A 13,623-nucleotide genomic window follows, 5' to 3' on the forward strand; every position below is an offset into this window, starting at 1 on the left:
TGTGAGGGCTGGAGAAATGGGGTAGCTTCATGGATAATGCATGTGATAGATTCTGTCATTTGTGTCTGTCAAGGACCCTTCTTTAGGGATATCTTAGTCCATTCTGCTATAACAAAACACTTTAGACAGGGCAATTAATAATTAACAGAAATTTATTTCTTGCAGTTTTAGAGGCTGGGAAGTCTAAGATTAAGGCACCAGTAGATTTGATATCTGGTGAGGGCTTGCTTTCTGCTTGAGTGCAGTGGCACAATCAGATCACGGCAGCCTTGACCTCCTGGGCTTAAACCATCTTCCTACCTCAGCGTCCCCAGTAGCTAGGGCTACAGGCACAATCCACCATGCCCAGCTAATTTCTGTATTTTTTGTAGAAATGGGATTTTGTGGCCAGGCTCAGTGGCTCAAGCCTCTAATCCCAGCACTTTAGGAGGCCAAGGCAGGTAGTTATCACTTGAGGCCAGGAGTTCAAGATTGGCCAACATAGCAAAACCCCATCTCTACTAAAAATACAAAAATTAGCCAGGCGTGGTAGCACACTGCTTGTAATCCCTACTCAGGAGGCTGAGGCATGAAAATCACTTGAACCCGGAGGTGGAGGTTGCAGTGAGCCCAGATGGCGCCACTGTACTCCAGCCTGAGCAACAGAGTGAGACTCTGTCTCAAAAAAAGAAAGAAAGAAAAAAAAAGAAACGGGGTTTTGCCGTGTTGGGCTGGTCTCAAACTCCAAGGCTCAAGATGATTCACCTGCACCTTTTCTTAAGGGCCCCACCTCTTAATACTATGTTGGGCATGAGGTTTCCGTTTTTTTTCTTTAGAGACAGAGACTTGCTCTGTTGCCCAGGCTGGAGTGCAGTGGCAGGATCTCGGCTCACTGCAACCTCTGCCTCCTGGGTTCAAGCGATCCTACCACCTCAGCCTCCCGAGTAGCTGGGATTATAGGCGCCCACCACCATGCCTGGCTAATTTTTGTATTTTTAGTAGAGACGGGGGTTTCACCTTGTTGGCCAGGCTGGTCTTGAACCCCTGACCTCAAGTGATCTGCCCGCCTCGGCCTCCCAAAGTGTTAGGATCACAGGCGTGAGCCACTGCACCTGGCCCTGGATTAGGTTTCAGCGTAAGAATTTTAGGAAGACACAAACATTCAAACCACAGCAAGGGGATTTGATCTTCCACACTCCATGTGGTTTTAATGGGTTTGACAGTCATAAGACTGTACCTCCCTGGCTACAGATGTGGGCATATACCCTGGGCTTAGCTATCATAGTACCCCACCATTCTAGATGGAATGATTGAACAAGAAAATGTCATTTGGTCCAAATCAGGCCAATGAAAACTCCCCCACTCTCGCCCCGCAGCCAGGATATTACAAATGAAGGATGGGAGAGAGGAAGTCTTTTGTGGGTTATGCATAAGATGTTGTAAGTGTGGAGCTTTCTGTGGCCCTGTGCTGGTCCTTCTGTATGGAGGCACGATGTCTACAGAAGGAGAGAATACATCCAGTGCAGGGTAAAGTGAGACTGGATATGAGAAAAGGGACCTAATAGCATTGTCTAGGTCCTGGCATCTCTGAAGCAAGCAGTTCTGTTTTTCATAAAATGAAATTTCCTTTTTGTGCCATAGAAGTTTGGTTTGGATTTTCTTTCATTTGACCCAGAAGGAGTCCTAACTCTTGGAGAATGGGATTTGACTTGTGTATTTTAAAAATGGGCAAGATATTGATATGCCCAGGAAAATGATAGGGTATTCTGGGCAAGCAGAGCTGCTTTAATGAAGGTCCAGAGATAAGAATGAGCATGGTATATTTGGGGAATCTGAGAAAATCAGCCTGAATGGAGCAATTTCAAAAGCAGTAAATTGGGAATAAGTAAATTAGGTGGGTTATAAAGGAAGAGGTCAGTTTGGGAGTTTGTTTAAACTAGATAAGGGTTGAGGCTTGATTAGAAGGAAACAAAGAGTTTCTAAAATTAAAATAAAGAAAAACTACATCTGTTTAAAGGCAAAATTTTAAAAGTCTGTTGCATTAATCTGCTCAGGCTGCCATGACAAAAATCTCACAGACTGGGTGGCTTAAACAAGAGACATTTATTTTCTCACATTTCTGGAGGCTAGAAGTCCAAGATCAAGGTTCTGGCAAATTCGGGTTCTAGTAAGGGCTCCCTTCCTGGCTTATAGATGGCTGGCTTCTCACTGTGTCTTCATATGGCCTTTCCTTTATGTACACATAGTGGGGAGAGGGTGGGAGTTGGGTGGAGTTGTTGGGGGAGCTTTAGTGTCTCTTCCTTTTTTTTTTTTTTTTTTTTTTTGACGGAGTCTTGCTGTGTGGCCCAGGCTGGAGTGCAGTAGCGCAATCTCAGCTCACTGCAAGCTCTGCCTCCCGTGTTCACACCATTCTTCTGCCTCAGCCTCCCAAGTAGCTGGGACTACAGGCGCCCGCCACCACGCCCAGCTAATTTTTTGTATTTTTAGTAGAGACGGGGTTTCACCGTGTTAGTCAGGATGGTCTCGATCTCCTGACCTCCTGATCTGCCTGCCTCGGCCTTCCAAAGTGCTGGGATTACACGCATGAGCCACCACGCCCAGCCTCTTCCTCTTTTTATAAGGATACCAATTATATAGGATTAAAGCCCCACCCTTATGGCCTCATTTATTTTAATTACCTCCATAAAGGCTCTATCTCCACATGCAGTCACATTGGGGGTTGGGACTTAATATGTAAATTTTGGAGGGACACAATTCAGTTTATAACATCTGTCAAAACTAAGAACAGGAGAAAATGAAGGTAATGGAAACACTGATACACTAGTGGGAAAGTAAATCATCACAGTTACCTAGGAGGAAAATCTGGCAAAATCTACTCATGTTGGAACATGTATGTCCAAAACCCATGAATTCTACTCTGATTTTGGGAAATCTTTTACACCTGTGCACCATGAAGTACATTCAAAATGATATTTACAGCATTATTTTCAAGAGTCCCCAGATCGAAAGCAACCTAAATATCCGTCAAAAAAAAAAAAAGAAAAACAAATTATTTAACTAATTTTTTCTGAGACAGGGTCTCGCTGTGTTGCCCAGGCTGGAGTGCAGTGGTGTGATTATAGCTCACTGCAGCTTCAAACTTCTAGGCTCCAGTGATCCTCCCACCTCAGCCACCAGAGTAGCTAGGACTACAGGTGTGCACCACCATACCCCGCTAATTGTTAAACTTTTTTTTGTAGAGAAGGGGTCTTGCTACATTGCCCAAGCCAGCCTTGCACTCCAGAGTACAAGTGATCCTCCTACTGCAGCCTCCCAAAGCACTGGGATTACAGGCATGAGCCTCTGTGCCTGGCAGGAAAAATAAATTTTGGTGCGTTCATACAATCAACCCTACATAGCAGTAGAAGTGAAAGAAAAAAAAAAAAAACCTAGACCTGCATGTATCAACATGAACAAATCTCAAATATAATAATGTTGAGAAAAAAAATCAAGTTAATGAAGAACATAATAAATCAGTGGGGTGCGAGAGCTGGCTCACATGTATTGGGGTCATCTCTTCCTAACTTCTTGCTCACTGACACAATGTGGTCATTTCAATTCAGCCACTGTGGGAGTATGTAAGCATGGAAATTGGCAGATGCTTTAAATTAAGTTGTCTTTTTTCCCCTAGAGAACGTGTTGTTAAACATTTACCAGGTTATCACTGGATAACATTTTTTTAGATTATCTCATTTAATCCATATATCAACACTACTAGATATTACTAGATATTATCACTGTTTCACAGATGAAGAAACAGGCTGAGTGTTGTAAGTAACTTGCCCAATCCACACAGGTAATAAGGGCAGGCCAGAGATTATTACCTCATAGTTAGAGTTTACATGTACATACAAAATATGCACATATTATATACCTGACTTTTTTGGGTTTTGACCATACTTTCTGACTCTCCCTATTACTCTGTTCCTATTATAGCTGCTACATACGTATATTTTAGCATTTGCCATGCTGAATGGCAATCATTCACTTATTAATACTCCCTATTCAATTATGAGCCTCCAGAGAGAATGGACTATACCTTATTCATCTCTGTAGTTCAGAACACAGGCTAGACATGGCACATCTACATAAATTCCTTGTTAGTAGCCTAACTCTGCCTTTGCAGCCATTCTTTACTAACTGCTCATGGGTGATGAATATTACAGGACCATTATTGAACGATTAGCCATTTCTTTAGCTCCAAGATCCCTAAGCAACCACCATCACAAGGCAGGCTCAGCAGGAAGAATATTCAATACAATCAACCCCTGTTTGTAGGGCTGTTCCTAATACCTTAAACACCACAAATGTGGTGTCTAGGGCTTTTTAAGTTTAAGAACTGCACTCACATCAGTCTGTCCCCAGCAGTTCACACATTACAATAACTAAATGACAGGATAGCACCCTATTCATAGAATATACAAGAATAAAGGAAAAATATGAGACAATGTAGATCAATAGCATAAGATAAAGTCTTGCCAAAAGCTATCTTTTTATTATGATACAGCCATAGGGTCCAGAGGGGCAAGACCACACAATTCAGAAGCTTTCCCACACAAGAAACTAACAGAGTTGGTTGTTGATGGCATTTTGAGGCATAACATTTTTATAAATATTAAAATACTTAAAACAACACAATATACCATAGTATCATATAAATACAAGTATTTGGCATCATAAATACCACATTCAGGATAATGATTACTTCTTAAGAGGAAGGAAAGGAAGGTAATTAATTAGGAAAACAGAAGAGCTTCAGTTGAATTTGAAATGTATTTCTTTTTTTTTTTGAGATGGAGTTTCGCTCTTGTTGCCCAGGCTGGAGTGCAATGGTGCGATCTCGGCTCACCGCAACCTCCGCTTCCCAGGTTCAAGTGATTCTTCTGCCTCAGCCTCCCTAGTAGCTGGGATTACAGGCATGTGCCACCACGACCAGCTAATTTTGTATTTTTAGTAGAGACGGGGTTTCTCCATGTTGGTCAGGCTGGTCTCGAACTCCTGACCTCAGGTGATCTGCCCTCCTCGGCCTACCAAAGTGCTGGGATTACAGGCGTGAGCCACTGCGCCCAGCCAAGATTGAAATGTATTTCTTAAGCTGAGGAGCCGGTATGAATTAGTGATTGTATACTCTGTGCTTTTTGTTTTTCTAAAACATTTAGTAGTAGATCAATGAAATATGGCAGCCAGTTCTCCCACAGAGTATAGAGTTGCATGGGCGAGGTGGGAGGAGGCACTAGACACGGTCTCTATCCTTATGCCATCCCACTAGCTCTGCAGTGAGGGGTAGCTCTATGGCTCCTAGATTTGGCCATGGAGGTGGTGGGGCAGCAGGTGAGTTTTTAGTATCTCTGGGGCTACATGCAGTTGCCACATTTGGTTCTGAATTTCCAAAAAGAAAGAAGGAGTAAATACCAACATGATGGGGAGGGGAGAGAATCAGGGGAATCATTCAGGTGGTGAACACAACCATTTCAGGATGACCCTAAAGCTCCACCTGACCTCTGCGGGCTGCCTGGCAGGCAGTGGGTATATTTGGTTACAGACAACAAATAGAGGATATATTATACAGATGCCTATTTCTAGTCAACTTGGGTCATAATAGAATTGAAGTTCTCCTAGAAAGGGGCACAAGTAGGAAATGTTAAGGGCAGATCTACAGCTAACGTCGGTCAAGAGATGTTAGGAGAGGATGACTTAGCTCCTAAGGGAAAGATCCTTTAGCCCTGCTGCTGGGGTCGGTGCCACGTTTTCATTCCTAGGTAAGGTGGTCTAAAGTACTCTACTTTAGTTCCATTCCCTTGGCACCTAAAAGCAAGTTAATAGGGCATTCATAGGCTGGTCTGGATTTTGTACCTCTCCCTGACCTCCCTCCTCCCCTTCACATTTCTGACACTTAACTGTATGCTAAGCACATCATGCTGTTTCTGCACATGCTGTTCTCTCTGTCCCACCACAGTCCTTCTCTTTCTTTAAGTCTTTTCTCTTTCTTCAAATCCTTTACCTTTCTTCCTGTGTGAAAACTTCCCCACTACCTCTCCACATCAACAGAGGCATCTCTCTCTCCTCTGGGTCCCCTTCCTAGGACACGCCTTTATCGTTTTTTGCTATGCACAGTATGGTAGTTGCTGCTCATATGTCCATCTCCCCTGCTGCAGTGCTGAGCTCCTTTGAGACAAGAAGCCTGCGTTACTTTAACTTTGTATCCCCCAGGCCTACCACAGACCTGGCACAGACATTGAGTAGGTGCTTTAGTAGAGGAGAGAAGAAAGAGAAGGGAAGAGAGCAGAAAAAACTACCTGACTCTTCACTTCTTTCTTTAGACATTCTCTTATTCACTCTATCTTTCCTTTTTTGAACTATGTGCTCACACTCATGCAGAGTTCAGTTGTAGGCAGAGAAGCAAGGCAGGAAGTATGGGGTATGCCAAAGATAAGGAAACTGACACTGGTGGGCACTGGAGGTCTAATTCCATTCTTTGGTGCAACTTCATTTCACATAATGCCATTTGTGGGAAATGAATGACTCTATATACAAAGCCTGGAGGTACACAGAAGGCAGAGGTCAGGGATGATAACAAAGGTCCTGGTACCTTTTCTTCCCCCTTAACTGTCAACCTCTTGTGCTGTGTTTTTTTTTTTTTTTCTTTTGGTCTCCTGACCTGGTCTGGGATCTCCTGAATTGCTGTCAACAGCTAGCAATTTCATGTGCGTTATGCCATGAATTCTATTCTGAATACAGCTATAGTAGGTTCCACTAATTAATTAAATTGTACTTCGTAGACTTGGAGTCAGGTCTCTTGAATACAAGATGCAAATTTATGCAACATATGCAAATCACTCATGTTCTCAAATTCCATGAACAAAATCTGGTAGCCTTGAGATAAAAAAGCCCCTGCCAAGCATCATCTCTCCTAATTATTGCTTAATTTCCTCCTCCCCCCACCCTTTAACATTGAACACTTTCAGGCTTGGCAGAAACTGGAAGAAAGCACAATGAGAGCTGGTTAATAAACAGGAAGTTCCTCAGGGGCAAAGACCCTGCAATCTATTTATTTTATGCTCTCCAGTGGCTCCTAATATACTGCTGAGCACACACAGTCTTGCATAGGGATACCACCAGTCCTGACTATCAAATTATGGATATTTCAAGATGAACAAAAGTTGAGAGCCCTGAAAGCTTTGCAAAACATGCCATTTAAGACTAGAAACAGGAAATTGATGACCTGTACTATATAATGCATGTAGCTATTAATTTATTTAAACTAAATAACATTTAAAAATTTTGTTCTTGGCTGGGTGTGGTGGCTCATGCCTGTAATCCTAGCCCTTTGGGAGACCGAGGCAGGAGGATCCCTTGAGCCCAGGAGTTTGAGACCAGCCTGGGCAACATAGGGAAACCCTGTCTCTATTAAATTAAAAAAAAAAATTAAAAGGAAATAAAAATTTTAAATTTAGTTCTTAATCAAGCCACATTTCAAGTGTTTAGTAGCTAGATGTGGCTAGTGACTTTCATATTGGGCAGTAGAGGTATAGAACATTTCCATTATCATGAAAAGTTCTACCGGACGGCACTGATTTAGACATTTGGTACTCAAAGTCCGGTCCTTGGAGAGCATATTGGGCGTGTATTGAGAGCATATTGGAAAATGCAGAAGCTCAGGTCCTACTCCAGATCCACTGAATCAGAATCTGCTTTTTAACAAAATCCTCAATTCATTCGCATGCACGTAAATGTGAGAGAGGCATTGGTCTAGATCTAGAATAGAAAACAGTGGTGCCGTACTCACTTCAGCAGTATATATACTAAGAAGATTAGCATGGCCCCTGTGCAAAGATGACATGCAAATTTATGAAGGGTTTCATTAAAAAAACTTTTAAAAAAGAAAAAAGGAAACAGTGGTTCTCCTCAGAAATAAAGCCATGCATCTACAGCCATCTGATCTTTGACAAAGTCAACAAAAATAAGTAATGGGGAAAGGACTCCATATTCAATAAATGATGCTGGAATAGCTGACTAGCTATATGCAGAAGAATGAAATTGGAGCCCTACATTTTACCATATACAAAAATTAACTGAGGGTGGATTAAAGATTTAAATGTAAGACCTCAACCTATAACAATCCTAGAAGAAAACTTAGTAAACACCATTCCGGACATCGGCCTTGGGAAAGAATTTATGATTAAGTCCTCAAAAGCAGTTGCAACAAAAACAAAAATTGACAAGTGGGACCAATTAACTAAAGAGGTTTTGTACAGCAAAAGAAACTATCAACAGAGTAAGCAGACCTACAGAATGGGAGAAAATATTCACAAACTATGCACCCAACAAAGCTCTAATATCCAGAATCTATAAGAAACTTAAACCATTGAACAACCAAAAAACAAACAACCCCATTAAAAGTGGACAAAAGTCATGAACAGACACTTCTCAAAAAAAGACATACAAGCAGCCAACAGACATATAAAAAATGCTTGATATCATTAATTATCAGATGAATGCAAATCAAAACCACAATGAGATATCATCTCACACCTATCAGAATGGCTATTACTAAAAAGTAAAAAAAGAACAGATGCTGGTGAGGCTGCAGAGAAAAGGGAATGTTTATACATTGTTGGTGGGAATATAAATTAGTTAGCCACTGTGGAAAGCAGTTTGGAGAGTTCTGAAAGAACTAAGAGCAAAACTACCATTTTACCCAGCAATCCCATCACTGGGTATATATCCAAAAGAAGGGCAGGGCGTCATGGCTTGCATCCATAATCCCCAAACTTTGAGAGGCTGAGATGGGAGGATCGGTTGATTCTAGGAGTTTGAGATCAGCCTGGGCAATGTAGTGAGACCCCATCTCTTAAAAAAAAAAATATAGCCAGGCATGGTGGGCATGCCTGTAGTCCCATCTACTTGGGAGGCAGAGGTGGAGGATTGCTTGAGCCTGGGAGATTGAGGCTGCAGTAAGCCATGATCACACCTCTGCATTCCAGCCTAGAAAACAGAGTGAGAACTTGTCTAAAAAAAAAAAAACCAGAAAACAAATCATTCTACCAAAAAGACACATGCGCTCATCACAGCGCTGTTCAACATAGCAAAGACATGAAATCAACCTAGGTACCCATCAATAGTGGATTGGATAAAGAAAAGGTACATATACACCATGGAATACTACACAGTCATAAACAACAAAATCATGTCCTTTGCAGCAACATGGACACAGCTGGAGGCCATTATCCTAAGCAAATTAACCCAGGAACAGAAAACCAAATACCACATGTTCTCACTTATAAGTGGGAGCTAAACATTAGGCACTCATGGACATAAAGATGGCAACAACAGACACTGGGAACTACTAGAGCAGGGAGGGAGAGAGAGGGGAAAGGATTGGAAAACCCTTTGCTCACTACCTGGGTGATGGGATCATTTGTACCCCAAACCTCAGCATCATGCAATATACCCATGAAACACACCAACACATGTATGCCCTGAATCCGAAATAAAAGTTGAAATTATAAAAAAATGAAAGGAAGGAAGGAAGGGAGGGAAGAAGGAAGGAAGGAAGGAAGGAAGGAATCAGTGATTTTCTAATTTTAGTATATATCAGAATCATCTGGGGTACTTATAAACACAGATTGCTGGGCCCTAATATATGAGTTCCTAACTCAGAAGGTGTGTTAGTTTCGTAGGGCTGCCATAATGAATTACCACGAAGTAGGTGGTTTAAAACAAGCTCCTATTTCTGGATGCTCAAAGTCTGAAATCAAAGTGTCAGCAGGGCCACACTTCCCTGAAATCGATAGGGAAGATCCTTCCTTGCCTCTTCTTAGCTTCTGGTAGTTTGCTGGCAATCTGTGGTGTTCCTTGATTTACAGGTATATAACTTCAGTCTCTGCCTCTATCATCTTATGGAGGTCTCCCCTTGTGTATCCGTGTGTCTCTCTCCTTTTCTTATAAGGACATCAGTCATTGGATTAAGGGCCCACCCTACGCTAGTATAGCCTCATCTTGGCTTATCTAATTACATCTACAATGACCTTATTTCCAAATAAGGCTACATTCTGAGGTAGTGGGTGTTAGGACTTCAACATATCCTTTTGGGGGACACAATTCCACCCATAACAGGAGGGCTAGGGTGTGACCTGTTAATCTGCATTTCCAACAAGTTCCCCAGCTGGTGCTAATGCTGCTACTGGAACTACACTTTGAAAACCACAGGTCAATTAGCAAAACAGGATTACTAGAAACAAAAGTTGGATCGTATCATGAAAGTAACTGTGTTCCACTTTCCAAATGTGCAGAATTCCATGTTTAGGCATACTTGGGAGATGGTCATACAGTCAGTGCATGAATACTTCCAAAGACAGAGTTCCCATTACTAGCAGTGCAGCTTTCTTGATGGCTATGCTCCTGAAATTTGTGCACTTTGAACTTTCCGAATATCTGATATATCTAGCTGATGTATGGCAGCAGAAAGTCTCGATATTTTTTTCTGATTGCTGCACAAGGTCTCAACATTGAATTTTACATTTCCTCTTTGTGACAGTTCTCCAAATCCTTTAGATTCTGGTTTGCTCTGAAGAGCACACTTGTTGAGGTTTTTAGGGATGATAATCATGTCCCCCTACCCCCGGTTATGAGTTAATTAGAAATAGATAGACGAATCCAACAGATGAAGATCAAAAGATCAACTATATTTCCAGTAAGCATAGATTGGAGGGCAGAATTTGGACCTTGACCACAATCAGCCTTCCTACAAACCCCCACTTGATTGAATTTATGTGATATAATCACATACAAAGAAGCAGGACAATTGAATCCACACCACTGTGCAAGGTTTTAAGGGTATGAGTTACAGCTATTGCCACATTAAGAAATGTAACAGCAGTAGGAGAGATTAGGTTTTCCTGGAAGAGAGAAAGGAAAGTTGTCTACCTTCTCTTCCATCAAATCCACCCATCCCAAGAGACCTTCCTTCTCCCAGGAAGGTTGCCTCCTTAGCATCCTTCCCACTATTTTCCTTTTTTCAAACATAACCCTAATGTTATTTACAAAAGCCCCACCGCAACCCCTTGCATGGTGCCCAAATGTCTCAGGAAGCCAGCCGTATCCTCAACTGAAGCCAGTCCTAGTAACTCTAATCTTGCAAGCGATTGGTTTCAGAATTTAGGGTTCAGCGAATCAGTGCATGGCATGACTCCTAGAGACTGCTATTGGATCAGAGATGGGCAAGTGATACAGACGAGCCTAATCAGACTACTTTTGTTCAAAGGTAGGAGGAAAGATTTTTCTTTTTTTTTTTCTTTTCTTTTTTTTTTTTTTTTTGAGGGGAGTCTCACTTTGTTGTCCATGCTGGTGTGCAGTGGCGCGATCTTGGCTCACCCCAAACTCTGCCTCCCAGGTTCAAGCGATTCTTCTCCCAAGTAGCTGGGATTACAGACATGCACCACCACACCTGGCTAATATTTTTGTATTTTTTTTTAAAAGTAGAGACACGGTTTCACCATGTTGGCCAGGCTGGTCTCAAACTCCTGACTTTAGGTGGTCTGCCCACCTCAGCCTCCCAAAGTGCTAGGATTACAGGCGTGAACCACCGCACCTGGCCTAGAAAGACTTTTCTAATGAGGAAGCATGTTGTTCCAAGAGCTGATGGCAGTCACCAGAAGGAACCAACCTGAAGAAAACGCCCCTATCTGGAGGATGAGGGAGCTCAAAGAATAGCAAAGCAATAAATCCCCAGCTCCAATTATAATACTTGCTCTACCTTTGGCTTTTGTTGTTGTTATTTAAAATAATACTTTTTTTTTCATTGTTTAAGCTGGTTATGTCAATGTCTCTGTCATTTCCAGCTAAAATAATTTCTGCCAATAAAATACTCAAATATTTTTTCTATGAGTTAGTAGAAATTGCCTCATGGGGCTGGACACGGTGGCTCACGCCTGGAATTCCAGCGTTTTGGGAGGTCGAGGTGGGTGGATCACCTGAGGTAACGAGTTCGAGACCAGCCTGGCCAACATGGCAAAACCTCACCTCGTGGCCGGGCGCGGTGGCTCATGCCTGTAATCCTAGCACTTTGGGAGGCCAAAGTGGGCGGATCACAAGGTCAGTAGATCGAGACCATCCTGGCTAACACGGTGAAACCCCGTCTCCACCAAAAATACAAAAAATTAGCCGGGTGTGGCAGTGGGCACCTGTAGTCCCAGCTACTCGGGAGGCTGAGGCAGGAGAATGGAGTGAACCCGGGAGGTGGAGCTTGCAGTGAGGTAAGATCGCGCCACTGCACTCCAGCCTGGGCGACAGAGCAAGACTCCGTCTCAAAACAAAACAAAACAAAAAAAACCCGTCTGTGCTAAAAATACAAAAATTAGCCAGACGTGGTGGCACGCGCCTGTAATCCCAGCTACTTGGGAGGCTGAGGCATGAGAATGGCTTGAACCCGGGAGGCGGAGGTTGCAGTGAGTGGAGATGCGCCTCTGCACTCCAGCCTGGGCTACACAGCAAGACTCTGTCTCAAAAAAAAAAAAAAGAAAGAAAGAAAAAAAAAAGAAAAGAAAAGAAAAAAGAAAAATTGCCTCATTGAAACCTGAAGAAATAGGACTAGGTTTCCACCCACCAATCCTCCGACTTAATTCATTAACGTTGCTCTTAAAGTATGTGCCCCTAAATGGGCAGATTACTCCAGACAATGTGGTATCATTAACTCCCACCCAGCAGAGTGCCTGCCAATGGAATACATGCTAAACAAGTATTTGTTGAACAAATGCAGCTGGAGACTGCACTAACATTTTTAGCAGATGCATAATAATTATATTCAGTTCAGGTGAACTAAAAATCCGTAGAAGAGCCGGGCGCGGTGGCTCACGCCTGTAATCCCAGCACTTTGGGAGGCCGAGGCAGGCGGATCACGAGGTCAGGAGATCGAGACCATCCTGGCTAACACGGTGAAACCCCGTCTCTACTAAAAATACAAAAAATTAGCTGGGCGTGGTGGCGGGCGTCTGTCGTCCCAGCTGTTCGGGAGGCTGAGGCAGGAGAATGGCATGAACCCTGGAGGCGGAGCTTGCAGTGAGCCGAGATCGTGCCACCGCACTCCAGCCTGGGCTACAGAGCGGGACTCCATCTCAAAAAAAAAAAAAAAAAAAAAAATCAGTAGAAGATTGTAATACAATTTTTTTTTTGAGACGGAGTCCAGGTCTCTTGCCTGGACTGGAGTGCAGTGGCGCGATCTCGGCTCACTGCAAGCTCCGCCTCCCGGGTTCACGCCATTCTCCTGCCTCAGCCTCCGGAGTAGCTGGGACGACAGGCGCCCGCCACCACGCCTGGCTAATTTTTCGTATTTTCCGTAGAGACGGGGTTTCACCATGTTAGCCAGGATGGTCTCGATCTCCTGACCTCGTGATCCGCCCGCCTTGGCCTCCCAAAGTGCTGGGATTACAGGCCTGAGCCACCACGCCTGGCCCTTTTTTTTTTTTATTTTTTGAGATGGAGTTTCACTCTTGTTGCCCAGGCTGGAGTACAGTGGTGCGATCTGGGCTCACTGCAACCTCTACCTCCCAGGGTTCAAGTGATTCTTCTGCCTCAGCCTCCGAAGTAGTTGGGATTATAGTCACCTGC

At 43.2% G+C, this 13,623-nt stretch overlaps 1 protein-coding gene and 1 non-coding gene across 3 annotated transcripts in view; both read left to right on the plus strand.

The window, feature by feature from the left end:
- The window catches only part of UPP2 (uridine phosphorylase 2), a 263,527-nt gene that overhangs the window by 28,677 nt on the left and 221,227 nt on the right, over positions 1-13,623 (plus strand). The gene's annotated exons all lie outside the window — the stretch shown is intronic.
- On the plus strand, positions 7,789-7,893 carry LOC129032226 (U6 spliceosomal RNA). The gene has a single exon (XR_008501247.1). It is a non-coding gene; the product is annotated as a U6 spliceosomal RNA (small nuclear RNA).

Source organism: Pongo pygmaeus, chromosome 11 (genome assembly GCF_028885625.2).
Source record: "Pongo pygmaeus isolate AG05252 chromosome 11, NHGRI_mPonPyg2-v2.0_pri, whole genome shotgun sequence".
NCBI classification, from domain to species: Eukaryota; Metazoa; Chordata; class Mammalia; order Primates; family Hominidae; genus Pongo; species Pongo pygmaeus.